A 15,177-nucleotide genomic window follows, 5' to 3' on the forward strand; every position below is an offset into this window, starting at 1 on the left:
ATTTCCAAAATATAAAAAATAAAATTAGAATAAGTTTGTACCCATTAAATTATATTACCAATTCTTAAATATACCAATTTGTTATATAAAAATGTACCCTTTTTAATATAAAATGTACCCATTTTTTTATATTCTCTCAATCTTTTCTCTAATCCGTTTTTAAACTTATATGAGTACATCATATTTCGTTGATTTGAGAACGTATCCATGTCAAGTACAATAGAAGAAATTTAATAATGTTAATAAGCCTGATATCTTTTTTTTTTTTTGAAAAATGTACCCATGTTTTGGTACAATAATTTTTTGGTTAGTTTTGATGAACGTACCCATATATATATTGGAGAGTATAATTCATCTTTAATATTTTTAATCTCATAAATTATGGGTTTTATTAAAACCTCATTAATATAAATAACTACAAATTTCATTTTGAATTTAAGAATATAATAACCAACATAGAAATACATTATTACATTTATGTCAGGAACTTCGATAAAAAACTAAAAACCACAAAGGTTTCAATAAAAAAACATTGATAGTTAGGAACCGCATCCAAAGTGTCCCTTTATTTTATGATGGAACTTCAACATCCTTCATGTGGATATGTATCATAGCTAAGTTGACACAAATATTATGTCAAATGGCCACACGTGCTCAACGTCACTCAATTTGTGTTGCCCATGTGTTAGAATCGAAAATTCGTCACTATGTTGAGAGTACAAATCTCACATTGGAGACAAAATGGATCTTATATATGAGCTTATAGAAGTAGAGCTACTCACCATCTTCCTATTAATTTTATGACGAAACCTTAACTATTCATGATATTTAGCTAATTTTTGTAAGAGGGATCTAGGACAGAATCAGATTCAAGCTTCAATGTCAGACACTACTTGAAAGAAAAAAAAAGACTTTTAGTTACAACAAAGATTATTACTAAAAGTATAAAATGTTTAACTAAAACGTTTAGTTATGAAAAAGTTCTGTAACTGGGTTGTGACTGTAAATTTCGTGACTAATTGATTAGTTACAAAAAAACACACTGACTTGCTAGAAATGTATTAGTCACAATATACCTTGTTATTAGAAAATTAAACAAAGTTCTAACTTTTATTCACAACATCGTTTTAGTTACAAGCACTCTTCATGACTAAAAATCTTAGTGACAACCACCCTTATAACGACTAATAAGTATTTAGTCACAACAACCCTTTATCATAAAAACCTTAATAACGACATACTTCCATAACTAAGCTCTATAGTCACAACCTCATACATTATGCTGAAATCAAGATGCTTTGTGTCATTGTATTAGTGATTGGGTTCACTACTTTTCTACAACGTTAATTCTTTAAACTCTTCTTTTTTCACAAATTTTCTAATTTGGTGATAATTTTTTTAGATTTTTGTTTGGACGACTCACGAAACCATAATTTCTTGGGGCTTATTATATTAACATCCCACAAATTGTTGAATAAACCTCACATCCTTAATACACCCCACATTTGTTTTTTTAATTAAAAATTATCTTAATACACCCCACTTACTTCCCCATAATACCCTCACACCCCACATTCTTAATATACACCTTACATTTTCTATATGTACCCCACATTTTCTATACACCCCACATTTTTCAAATCTTATAAAGCTTTTAATTTGGACAAATAATGCCGACTAAAATTTTGACAAAAGATGCCGCCTGGGATTTAAAGCATATGTGGGTTGTTTTCAATTCCACCATTAAAACCCATGTCGTCTATTTTTAATATTTGGTGGTAATTTTAGGTGTTTAATTCTTCATGTAATTCCTGTGATCCCTAAAAGATGAATACGAACATAGAAGCTTGAATAACGCATTAAAAGCAAGATTAAATAATTATCGATGTCGTCAAAATTACTAAAACAATCAATAATATGAAGTCTTACCTTATGTGAAGCTTCCGAAACATCGATTTCGTGTTTCATTCGTCAAAAATAAATTTTCTCAATCAACATGTTTGTAGTTTCATTGATTAGAGTTTTGTTCAACAATGGAGAGTCGGAGGGGTTTTGATAGTTGAAGAAAATAAATAATATGTTAAAAGTGATTTGGAGTGTATATATAATTTTTTTATTTATTTTTAACCTAATAAGGTCAAAATTGTGATTGCATAGTAGGATAAATAAGTTATTTAATATTAAATTTTAATGTGGGGTGCATTCAACATTTGTGGGGTGCTAATATAAAAAGTAATACCCCATTGTAATCACCTAATAATGACATTAGTAATTTAATGGTAGGAACATTTACAATTCAGTGATGAACTTATTTATAAAAAACAATCTCTCAATTAGCATTTATAGAGAGCGTTTTGCACTTCTGCATATTGCTTAACATTTTACAAGTTTCGTAATCCCCCATTGTAATCACCTAATATTCACATGGAGAGCGTTATGCACTTCTGCACATTGTTTTATAACTCACAGCTCCTTTATTCAAAATGAAGACACATTCTTATGTGGACCTACACTTTGTAGATTCCATGTGGTCGGAATTAGTTTAGTCTTTCACAAACAACATCCCTTCAATGTTTTTTTCATACACACTAATATCATATCCTTAGGACCCCTCAAGTGCTTAAGGATTGCCCATACGACATCCCAAAGTTTTGGCGTCCTAGGTTCACTTAGAACCTACTCACCAACCCAATGAAAAAGTAGATATCGGATTTTATACATAGCATACATTGAGATATCCCACAACCTGCTTGTGAGATTTTGTAATCTTATTTCAGTTGACCAAATTTTTTTTATATATAACTAAGATCAAAGAATCCAACAGTAAGAATTTAGTCTCACTTATGTGAGATTAAATCCTAGGACTATTATTGTGGTAAAGTTTTTTAATTAATGTAAAAGTGTGAAAAATACACAAGCTCTCGTAATGACAAACTCTACAACTTTTTTGAAGAGGTCAATTACGAAATTTTGTTGATTGCCGTTTATTTATGCTCTATTCTTCTCACCAAATTTAGTTTTTTTTTCCTTTTCCAGATTTTGTCTTTTGAAAACATGATCTTTTTGCGGATGTAGAAAGATGAACACTTTGGATTGTTGATATCATGTTTAGATTTTTACAATTAGTGAAAATATTACTCGAAGTTTATAAAGTCTCTAGAAACTATATAACATCGACTCATATTTCGATTAATCGTAAACATCGAAACGTGATATCAACGATTCAAACTGTTCATTAGTTTGCATCCGCTAAAAATCTTGTTTTCAAAAAATGAAATCTGAAAAATGAAATCTGGTGAGAAGAATAGAAAATAAACGACAATCGATGGTTAAATATTGTTTATACCATATTTAGGGCCTCGTATTTAGATCTCGTACAAATATTCAGGGGACATAAATGTAATTATGTGATAAAGGAATGGGCAAATATGTAATAAGTGAGGAGCCCTTATTCTATAAAAGGACTCCTCACCCTCACAATTAGGGGAGGCGAATTCCTAAGCCTTCTCACCCCCCTCAAAGCTCTCACTCTCAGAGCTCTCTCTCCCTCAGAAATATAATCAGTGTGGACGTAGCCTAAACCTTGGGGTGAACCAAGATACATCTTGTGTTATTTACTTTCTTGCAGATTCACGGTCGGATTTACGTTGTTCCAAGACCTCCGGTTTTGTGCATCAACATTTGGCGCCGTCTATGGGAAAGAACACAAAAAACTATGTCAGTTCTCTTTCATTTTTTCACCTCCGTCGTGGATCTGCAAAACCCACACAGAGACACCGACACAACTCTCTCTCTCTCCCTCTTTCTCTGAAATTTCCAATTTACAGAGCTGTTTCGTCTTCCACTGTTTCCATCTCCCAAAATCTCTCTTCCATCCACACGCTTCATCTGAAAAATTCTCTCTCTTGCGGTAGGAGGAAACAGGGAGAGAAGGATATAAAAACAAAAAAAACAAAAAGAGCAGGGGTAAGAGAGTGACGTTGAGGAAGAAGTACAGGGTGATAGGGAAGCTGAGGGAGCCCCACAAAAAGAAGGCCAAGGACTCCAAGAAGCTCGGCTTCAAAAACAAGAAGGTCAAGAAGGACCTGGGTATTCCTAATGACTGGTCCTTCAAGGAGCAGGAGCTCAAGGCTCTCGAAGCCGCCAACCCGACCCGGCTTCAAAGTAAGAGCACCGAGCCTCATCATCCCATCGCCACCGTCCATCTTCATCGACGAATCCTATCAAATCAAGCTCGAACCCGATCAAAACGGTTCAAAAGCTCAACATTTCAGCGGCGAAGAAGAGAAGCAGAGTGGCAGAAATCTCTCATATGGAGGACTACTTTGTCTCAGACCTATGTTAATGAAAACGATGAAGAAAAAGAGGAAGGAGGTGGAGGAGCTTGACCAAGTCAACGAAGACTTCTCCTTAACGCCAAGCTCTCCTGGACCAACTTCACCTCACAAGCCCACAGGGAAGATGAAGCACACCTGCTTCCTTCCACCGCCCAGATCTCATTCGACCCTTTTTGGATCTTTCAATGTTTCTAATGGGTCGGCGCTGACCAGCCCCACCAAATGCCAAGTCTCCGAGAACTCTCCCTCATTCTCTAATCTCTGAAAGCTGAAGGCTTCAACATTTCCAAACTCCCATCGGAAATTTTATTCGATCAGGGACCCAATTGGTTGTTTGGAATCAAAGTCGTGGTGACACGTCGTCGTTTGGCTCAGAAAGATGGTTTATCACTCTAGTTTCATCAACGATGAAGGAATTTCTAAAGCTTGTGGATGCCCTCTGTTGCCGTCGAAAGTTCCGACCCAAAAGCTCCGTTATGTGCCTTAGAATGAAATCGAAAGCTCCTTCCGAAATCCGGAGGCGATTTCATTCGTGCTAATGAGGAGATCTGACTCAGGGAACTATTCACGTCGCAGATCTAAGAACTCGCTCATTCACGACGACCCCACCACGACGTCAACCATGAACGAGATTCTGTGGGATGTTCTGGAGATAGAGGTTCCAGCGTCAGATTTGTTGATGTCGTAATGGTTCGTTCTTTGATTTGGAACCGGACTGAGATGTTTCATTCCTGCAACCGCGATCGACAGTCGAGATCCGTACTGTCCAGTACTCACACATATCGTCCATCTCTTCTTAATGAGAAAAGTGCAGATCAACAGTTGAGATCCGCCAAGCCCACTACCATCCACGGCTGCACTCAGTCCGGCAACCCTATTGGGTTTCAGAAGATGCTTCAGGAAAACCCATCTCGTCGTTATGGCACAAACTCATCTTCATGTTTCTGCTGGTTACAACAGGAGTGAGATAATTAAATTTCTTCTTGATTGGAAAGGGCCGAGTAAGGTTGAGTTGGAAGCCAAGCCGGATCGGCCAGCTTTACTCCGACCAGTACATGCGCACCTGGTGGGAAAAGCTATGGAGATGTTTGTAAAGCAAGTCTGCAAAAGCAAAAGCGGAGATAAGCTTTCTATTGTTATGACTCATTTTGTCTGCTAAAGGAGCGAGGAGATCAAGAAAAGCAAAAGAAAAGATTATTTTCTTATTATTAATTCTATTAATCATTCTTGTCTGCCATGAAGCAGAAAAGAGGAAACAAAAACAAAGGGAGAAAGCAGAAAGCAAAAGAAAAGGCAGAAAGCAAAAGCAAGGAATAAACACCCTACCAGAATGATGTGATTTACTTTTCTTGTTTTTTGAATGATATAATTTATTTTTCGTATCTTTCGGAGATACCTGTATAAACCCCATCAGAGGGTAATAAAAAAAAACGCAAAGCCTAAAATAGCTCTAACCAGGTGATCAAAAGTACGCCCAGTACTCCACAATTATTCGGCAACCCGTCGCTATTATCGCCAACCAGATGACCAAAAGTACGCCCAGTACTCCAAAATTATTCGGCAACCTGCCGCTATTACCATCAACTAGGTGATGAAATGTACAACCCGTACTCTAATATCATTTGGCAACTAGCCATTCATGCCACCAACCAGGTGATGAAATGTACAACTCGTACTCTCCTTCATGCCACCAACCAGGTGAACAAAAGTACGCCCAGTACTCCAAATTATACATGAGCATTACTCATGTCATTCATACATAAACATTAATGAGCATCACTTATGACAATCATACATAAACATTCATTACCATCATTCATGTCAACATTCATGAGCATCACTCATGTTAACATTCATGAGCATCACTCATGACAACATCTATGAGCATCACTCATGTCAATCAACATAAACATTCATGAGCATCACTCATGTCAATTAGCTTCAAAAGCTTCATTTACAGAGCTCTAGTTTCAAAAGCTTCATTTACAAAAGCTCCAGCTTCGAAAGCTTCATTTACAGAGCTCTAGCTTCAAAGCTTCACTTGCAAAGCTTCACCTACAAAGCTTCAGTGCAGGGTATACAAATACCGCCTCCGAACAATCGCCACTTTAGCCCATACATGGATTTAATTTGAAGTCTCCAGCCAACAGACTCTATTGACCGAAGACTTGGGGGACTACATTATGTACCATATATTGGGCCTCAACTGGGCCTCATAAAAAATACTTGGAGGACTTAGCCCATTATTTATGTACTGAGGAGCGAACCCTTATTCTATTAAATGGACTCCCTCATTTTCATTAGAGATCACCCATCACTTATTTATTGAGGAGCAAACCCTTATTCTATAAAAGGGACTCCCTCACTTTCATTAGAGAACACTCATGAAAAATACTTGGGGGACTCTAGCCCATCATTTATGTATTGAGAAGCGAGCCCTTATTCTATAAAAGAGACTCCCTCACCAACATTAGAGAGCATCAACTTTAGCTCATCATTCATGTATTGAGGAGCAAGCCCTTATTTTATAAAAATGGCTCCCTCACCTTCAACGCCACAAGTCGAGCCAACCAAGGCAACATAAGCCACGAGCCGAGCAGCCTCGCAGCATGTGCTACTTCTAGTTGAGCATCATTTCAGATTGAGCACCACCTCATATCGAGCATCAGTTCAAGACAACATCTAGTTACTTCGGCCCACACGTGGACTGAATTTCAAGTCTCCAGCCAAAAGACCCTCTTGATTGAAGACTTAGGGGACTACTGTTTATACCATATTCAGGGCCTCGTATTTAGATCTCGTACAAATACTCGGGGGACTTAAATGTAATTATGTGATAAAGGAAGGGGCAAATATGTAATAAGTGAGGAGCCCTTATTCTATAAAAGGACTCATCACCCTCACAATTAGGGGAGGCGAATTCCAAAGCCTTCTCACCCCTCTTAAAGCTCTCACTCTCAGAGCTCTCTCTCCTTCAGAAATATAATCAGTGTGGACGTAGCTCAAACCTTGGGGTGAACCACGATACATCTTGTGTTATTTACTTTCTTGCAGATTCACGGTCAGATTTACGTTGTTCCAAGACCTCCGGTTTTGTGCATCAACAAATATAAATCTAGGGTTTATGGAGTATGGTGTCGGATTTCGAATTTGATCCCTTTGCAAAAGTTGTAAAGCTTGTTCTATATATATATATATACACACACACGTTTTTCATAGTTCTAAAATAAATATTATGAATTTTTAATAATTTTTCACTCAAACAAAAACACTATTCATGAGGGTTTGGAGGGTTTTAAAAATCTAAATGACGATGTAAGTATCGTCTAAGCGTGGAGGATGCAATCACGAGTGTTTATATCTTTTTCACACTTGTACATTAATTATTATGAATTTTTATTTATTTTGAACTCCCGTAAAACACTTTTCACAAGGATTTGTAGGGTTTTAAAAATTCAAATAACGAAGTACCCATCGATAAAGCATAGAGGATGCAATCACGAGTGTTTGCATATTATTTTACACTCTTTACATGTATAAATGAATTATTATGAATTTTTTATGTGTTTTGGTATGTTAAAATTGTTTTAGTATCTTTAATATGCTGTAGACCTTTTGAATCTCATCTATGTGAGTTTGAGAGGATAAAACATTTATGAGTATGAGAGAGCGTAAAAATCTTTTTAAATTAACTCTAAAATTGACAGTCTCCTAACTAGTGAAGAGGAACTATTGAAGAAGAACAAAATGTATAACCTAGCTAGGCAATGATCTTTTCTGACAATTATATGCCCTCATAAATAAATATCCATTTTTGAGAACCATTATTGATTGCCCTTGAAAATAGATTGTTATTTTTACGGCCTCTAATTCCTATCGCAAATGCACAATCACTTCCGGCAACAACTAATTATCCTTGAAAATAGAGAAATTACTACCGACGACCACTTGTTGCCCTTGAAAATAAACAATTTCTGATAATTTAAACACGCCCTCGTAAAAATTATAACTATTACCGACGCATACAAGTTTCGATGTAAATAAATGTGGCACCAAAATTTCCCTCCAAAAATAGCTATTTTCGATCTTGTCGAGATGCTCACTTGAGGCCATGGATGGAATGTTGAAGTTGCATAATTTATGCTCCTCAACTTTAGGAATAAATCCTTTGGTTGTTCCATGTATAGTTTATTAAGGAGAATGAAGGACCACCAGATTGTAATGCACACAATGCACTAGATTAGTACTTAGCTTAGCTATTAAGCTAAGTTTGATATAGTCGGTTATGAATTGCTGACTAGGATATAATTATTGATGTATATATCCTTGTGTAATGAGATATCAGAGAAGTGTAATGAGAATCATTTTTCTTACAACCCAAATCAAGCTTTCTCTCTCTCTCTCATCAACTGCACAGATTCATAACTTCATCATGGTATCTTCGCCGGAGTCCACCGACGTCGATCCTTCGCTTCCCTCATTTTCTTAATTTCTTGGATTTTTTTTTATTTTCTGATCTCCCAAACAGATCTTTTCTCTCTCTCGTGCATTCTGTCTGCAATCGCTATGGCGCCTCATCCATCCTCCTCTGATTCCTCTCCTCCAGCTCCCTCTTCTGGTCCTACTCCTCTTGGTGAGATCTCTACTAATGTGCCTCCATCGATTGCGACGATTACTGTTCAAAACATTGCTGGAATGGTTCCGACGAAACTCAATCGGCACAATTTCATCACCTGGCGTAGCTTATTTCTTCCTGTTCTGAAGCGATTCAAGCTTTTAGGGCTTCTTACTGGAGATGATCCTTGTCCTCCTCCGTGTGTTCGTGATTCGTCTGGATCTCAGATTCCTAACTCTGCGTACGAACTGTGGTGTGAACGTGACCAAATCTTGACGATTTGGATCAACTCCACCCTTGCTGAAGATCTTCTTCCTCTGACCATTGGAATGGAAGATTCTCGTTCTCTGTGGCAGTCTCTTGAACGTCGTTTCGCAGGCGCTTCGCGTACTCATGTTCATAGTCTTCGATCTAAAATCCAGACTATTCAGAAAGGTGATGCTTCCATGACTGAGTATCTCAACACTATTAAGGACATCTCTGATAAGCTTGCTGCTGCTGGTGAATCGATTTCTGATTCAGATCTAGTGGCTTATATTCTCGCTGGTCTCCCAGATGAGTATGAATCGTTTGTTGACTCAATCGAGACAAGAACTGAGTCTGTTAATGGTGATGAACTCCATGGTCTTCTACTTAGTAAGGAGATTTCCCTTCAAAAACGCAAGACTCGACAAGGCTCTACATCCTCAAGTTCTACACCCTTCCATGCTTATACTGCTCAACAAGGCTCGTCTGGTTCTCCTTCTTTCAGAGGCAACTTCAGAGGCAAATATCAGAATCAGAATCGCAATCAATACCACAATCGTAATCGCTTTCCTCAGAATCGCAACTTTGGTGCTAATCGCCAACATAATTTCTCTAGAGGTATTCTTGGTCCTGCTCCCTCTCGTTCCTCATTTTCTGGTGCACACTCTGGTCCTATTCCTGGACCATCACAACCTGGACAATCCATTCCTTGTCAGCTTTGTCATCAATATGGTCACTCTGCTCTCTATTGTGGCTCTCTCTCCCAATTTGCTTCTCACCGTTCCCCTCCCATGGGTTTCAATGCTCTGACTGGATCCCATCCTCCAAGCTACTGGATTACTGACAGTGGAGCGACTCATCATGTCACTCCTGATCCAGCCTCGCTAAACTCTGCCACACCATACACAGGCACTGACCAACTTTTCGTGGGTGATGGTAAAGGTTTGTGTATTTCTCATACTGGAAATGCTTTAATACGCACTCCTAATGCTGTGTTCAAACTTCATGATGTGTTATTAGTTCCTCAAGCCTCTCATAATCTCCTGTCCGTTTATAAATTTGTGTATGACAACTGTTGCTCGCTGACTTTTGATCCCTTTGGATTCTACATCAAGGATCTAAGAACTGGGAGGATGCTTTTCCAGGGCCCCAGTGAAGGAGGATTGTACCCTTTCTACTGGCATGCTTCTACTGGTGTTTCTGGCATTGCTATTTCACCTCATGCTCTAATGATTGCTAAAGCTGATATCACTACATGGCACAGACGGCTTGGTCATCCTTCAAGTCTAGCTTTCAATAAAATAGTAAATAAAGGTCACTTGTCTGTTGCTGGTTCACATTCTCAGAAGTCTGTTTGTTCTGATTGTCAATTTGGGAAGGCTTCAAGATTGCCATTTTCTGTTTTACCTTGTAGATCTACTCGGCCATTTCATCTTGTTCATGCTGATGTATGGGGTCCTTCCCCCACCTCTTCTTGTACTGGATATCGCTATTATCTAATACTAGTTGATGATTTCACTAAATATAGCTGGCTCTATCCACTGCATTATAAATCCGATGTGTGTTCTGTTCTTCAGACTTTTGTTCTCAAAGTTCAAACTCTTTTCGACAGCAAAGTTCAACGTTTGCGATCTGATTCAGGGGGTGAGTTCTTAAGTGCTACTTTGCAAAGCTTCTTTAATCTTCAAGGCATAACTCATCAATTGAGTTGTCCTCACACTCCTGAGCAGAATGGATGTGCGGAACGCAAACATAGACATGTGGTTGAAATGGGTCGAACTTTATTATCTCACAGTGGCTTACCTTCTCAGTACTGGATTGAGGCTTTTCAAACTGCATTATATCTCATCAATCGCCTTCCTCCTCAGGCTTCTTCTATCAGTCCTTGGGAATTACTCTTCAAAGCTCCACCTCCATATCATCTCTTGAAGACTTTTGGGTGTGCATGCTATCCCTGGCTCCAACCTTACTCATCCAGTAAGTTAGATCCAAAGAGTAAACTTTGTGTGTTCTTGGGATACAGCTTGAATCACAGCGGTTACCGTTGTCTTGATCCGGTTACTAACAGGTTATACATTTCGAGACATGTGGTGTTTGATGAAACTCTTTTCCCTTTCAAGCACTCTCTCCCTTTACCTTCTCCTACTGTATCCTCTCCTTCTATTTCTTCTCCTTCATTATCTCACCCTATTTCTCTTACTATACCTATTCATCCTACTCCAACCCCTCCTGCCATTCTACAAAATCCCTCATCTTCACCTTCCTCCTCATCAGTACCCCTCCCTCCTCCCTCTTCTTCTTCTCCTGTCCCCCCTCCTACAACTATCCCAACCAACCACCATCCCATGATTACCCGAGCCAAAGCCGGTATTTCTAAGCCTAAGATCTTTACAGCCACTAAGCATCATCTCTCCCCTTCCGTTGATCCACTCACCATCATTCCTCCGACCCCTACTACTTATCTTCAAGCCTCCAAGCATCCTGCTTGGGTAAAAGCCATGACAGATGAATATCAAGCACTTCAATCCACTGGTACTTGGGAATTAGTATCTTCTCATCCAAGTTATAATTTAGTTGGGTGTAAATGGGTATTCAAAATTAAGCACAAAGCTGATGGTTCAATAGAACGATACAAGGCTCGGTTGGTAGCTAAAGGGTTTCATCAACAAGAAGGCCTCGATTTTTCTGAAACTTTTAACCCTGTAGCAAAGCCGACCACCATCAGAATACTTTTGTCTCTTGCTGTGAGCTATGATTGGTTTGTACATCAGTTAGATGTCAGTAATGCTTTTCTGCATGGCTATCTCAAAGAAGATGTGTATATGGTTCAACCTCCTGGTTTTGTGGATCAGTCTAAGCCTCACCATGTTTGTAAACTCAAACGGTCTCTCTATGGACTCAAACAAGCTCCCCGAGCTTGGTATGAAGCCTTCTACAACGCACTGGTTTCGTTGGGTTTCTCTTCTTCTTCCTCGGACACTAGTCTCTTCATCAAGAAAGACTCTTTCATCACCTTCATCTTAGTGTATGTGGATGATATCATTATCACTGGAAGTTCCCCTGCCCTCTGTCAGTCCATTATTTCCCAGCTTCAATCCTTATTTCCAGTCAAAGACTTAGGTGATATTCATTATTTTCTCAGCATTGAGGTTCACCGATCTGCAAAAGGATTGTTTCTTCATCAGTCCAAATATGCCTTGGACTTACTTACGAAGACAGATATGCTTGGGGTCAAACCCTGCACCACTCCCGTTAGTTCCATCAAGTTGGATCACTCTGGTTCTCCTCTCACAGATCCTACTTCTTATCGCTCCACCGTTGGTGCCCTTCAATATCTTACTTGGACACGACCGGATTTGGCTTTTGCAGTCAACCAGGTTTGTCAGTACATGCATACTCCCCGGACTATTCATTTGCAGGCTGTCAAACGGATTCTCCGGTACTTGAAGGGTACCCTTGACTCCGGGTTGTGGTTTACCAAAGGTCGGCAAATTCTTACAGCATGGACTGATGCTGATTGGGCAGGTTGCCCTGTGGACAGACGTTCTACTAGTGGATACTGTGTGTTTCTTGGACCCAATCTCATTTCCTGGAGTGCCAAGAAACAATGTACAGTAGCTCGTTCTTCTACTGAAGCTGAGTATCGCTCTCTTGCTCATACTGCTGCCGAACTCAGTTGGGTTTGCAAAATTCTGGTTGACATTTCCTTTCCTCTTCTGAAAACCCCGAGTGTTTTCTGTGATAACAAGAGTGCCATTGCTCTAGCTTTCAACCCAGTCTTTCATGCCCGTACTAAACATGTAGAGATCGATTATCACTACATCCGCGAAAAGGTTCTTCTGGGACATATCAGTGTTCATCATGTGGCTTCCTTACTCCAACTCGCGGATATCTTTACCAAATCCCTCCCTGCTGATCGATTTGCACAGCTTCGGTTCAAGCTTTCAGTTCGCCCTTCTTCCTTCTGCTTGAGGGGGTGTATTAAGGAGAATGAAGGACCACCAGATTGTAATGCACACAATGCACTAGATTAGTACTTAGCTTAGCTATTAAGCTAAGTTTGATATAGTCGGTTATGAATTGCTAACTAGGATATAATTATTGATGTATATATCCTTGTGTAATGAGATATCAGAGAAGTGTAATGAGAATCATTTTTCTTACAACCCAAATCAAGCTTTCTCTCTCTCTCTCATCAACTGCACAAATTCATAACTTCATCATAGTTCTCCCTCAAGATAGTTGTTTAAGAAGGTAGTTTTCACTTCCATCTGCCAAATCTCATAGTCATAGTGAGCGGCTATTGTAAGCAAAATTAGAATGTTTTTCATCATGGAAACAGGTGGAAAAGTCTCATCAAAATCGATGCCTTCTCATTTGTCTATACCCCTTAACTATAAGTCTAGCTTTGTATGTTTCGACTTGCCTTTGAATTTTGTTTTCTTTTATAGATCCATTTGTTACCTATGGGAACTAAACCCTCAGGAGATCAACCAAGGTCCAATTTGGTTAGAAAACATTGAATCATTTTTGGGTTTCATGTTGACTTGCCATTTACTCGAATCAATGTCAAACATCACCTCCTCGTAAGTCCTAGGATCATCAATTATTTTATCATTATATATCCTCATGTAAAAGAACTAAACGATCTATTATAATTATCGTTCTAGTTGACTTACGAGTAGATGATATGTCAAACGATTTATTATAATTATCTTTCGTTTATGTATGTCAAATGGCGCAAGATGAGGAAGTGCCAATTCCAGATTAACAAACTAAGACTTATTTTTCCTCTACATGCTAATCAGATGAATTCTTATCCACATTTGGCAATACAGAAGTAGCCCAATTATTTCTAAATACATGTAAGGTTTTTTCTATATTGGATGCGGGATTCATTTTCACACAAATCAGGTGACATAGTTGGGCTTCACACATGACAACATGGCTCAGATACCATGAAGAAGTTGAAGTTTCACTATAAAACCAATTGACATTATGAGAGGAGTAGCTCGATTATTTATAAACACATACAATGTCTCTTCTTTTTTGACGTGAGATTCATACTCTCAACACGTTTTGATTACAAATTTGTAAAGTATGCAAATATCCGTATACAAATGTATGTATGCGTGTATATTCATGTAAATATCCGTATGTACAAATTTGGTGGATGAGCTTTCGATGCGTTTATTGCTTAGTAACTTGGCTTCGCATGGCGTGTGGCCCATGCAAAGCAGCTTATATAACACGCCCATGCAAAGCAGCTTTCGATGCGTTTATTGCTTAGTAACTTGGCTTCGCATGGCGTTTATTCCAAACTAAGATGCTGCAAGTGGATATTTGCTTCATCGTGTCTTCCTCTTATTGGGTTTACCATTTCCGTACCTGCATGGGTTTTTTACAGTGAAATTATATAAGTATACTGCACGAACCGTTGACCCACTATATATAAATTATGTAATTCAAATTCTAAATTCTAAATTTTTTTACCGAAATAAACAAGGCCACCCTCACATGTCCTGATAATCTGAGATGGTCAGGTGAATTATTTAAGCTGCCCAAAGCAAGAACAATAACCGTAACTAGCCTTCCTGAGAAAAGTTGCCGTTTAATAAGTTTAATTATCGTTTTTGTTGTCTAGGGCAAATACCAGTGTTTCCATCACGTGCTCAATTGAGAAAGTAGCCGTTTATATTGGGATAGGATCGTCTCCGGAGCATACCCATCCGGATCCTCCAGATCCTTCTTCGTTATAGTCCGAGTCGGCATCCTAGCTTCCCCGGAGTTGGCGTGGTGGCTTCCCCGGAGTCGGCGTGGTGGCTTCCCAGGCGCTGGTAACCGGCAACGTCATAATCGTCTGGAACGACGAACTCCGCTCGTCGTTCTGAAAAATAGGATGCGTAGAAGTTCCCCGGAAACAAGCAGAAAAAATGAAGAAGAAGAAGCAGGACTGAAGAAGAAGAAGAAAAAGATTGA

This window comes from Malus domestica, chromosome 15 (assembly GCF_042453785.1).
Source record: "Malus domestica chromosome 15, GDT2T_hap1".
In the NCBI taxonomy this organism is placed as follows: Eukaryota; Viridiplantae; Streptophyta; class Magnoliopsida; order Rosales; family Rosaceae; genus Malus; species Malus domestica.